We start from the raw sequence: 875 nt of genomic DNA, 5'->3' as shown, positions 1-875 counted from the left end.
TCTAGGATTTCAATAGTAAACAAGGGTACCTAACTCAAAAAAGAAACCAGCTGTGGAAGATTTGCTAAGGCAGTATATGTCACAAACTTACAAGATCATCCAAAGTCAAACAACATCATTGTGAAACCTTGAGACTCAGGTTGGTCAAATTGCCAATTTATTAAACAACAGAGTTCTAGGAACACTACCTAGTGATACAAAAGCAAATCCAGGGAGGGAAGGTGTCACGACCCAAATTTCTGGCCATGACCGGCGCATGAGCCCAATGGACGTAGTCCACTAAGCCCAAGCAAGCCTATTAGTCCGACGTGTTTATCATTCCACCATAAACTGCTAAGTCATTTTTCAAAACTTAGAATCAAAATATTATTAAACATTGCCATCTCATATTAGCATACTAAACAAGTGTATATATAAATTTGTTTACAACATGTATCTTAACAATTACATTAGGTTCGTATATACACAACAAAATAATACTCGACTTTCAGTGGAGGGACTCGGACGAATGTACAGCTACTGAATGTCGAGATACCTACCAAAAGATGTGTACAAGTCTATAAGGACACCTCGTCCTAGTTACCGACTGCCCCATGATCTGAAACATGAAGTTGAAAATGGTGAGTATAAACCCAATGAGTGAACAAGAAAGGGAACAAGCATACCGTAAGGAATCTTTAATGAAATCATGATGCATTCTTTTTCAAAACAATGCAATTTGTTTCTATTCCTACTAAAAAGCCCTCACCAAGCCCTTAATTGATTGATCATTTGAAAATCATAAATTCATACACAATAAACCATTTGAAGAATGAAAGCTTCAGTGATACGTAAGCAAGTCAAATATGACAACGAATTTTCGCTGTAGCGACGTT

The sequence above is a fragment of the Theobroma cacao genome, chromosome 10 (assembly GCF_000208745.1).
Source record: "Theobroma cacao cultivar B97-61/B2 chromosome 10, Criollo_cocoa_genome_V2, whole genome shotgun sequence".
In the NCBI taxonomy this organism is placed as follows: domain Eukaryota; kingdom Viridiplantae; phylum Streptophyta; class Magnoliopsida; order Malvales; family Malvaceae; genus Theobroma; species Theobroma cacao.
The sequence above is the reverse complement of the archived record's forward strand: the minus strand, read 5'-3'. Positions refer to the sequence as shown.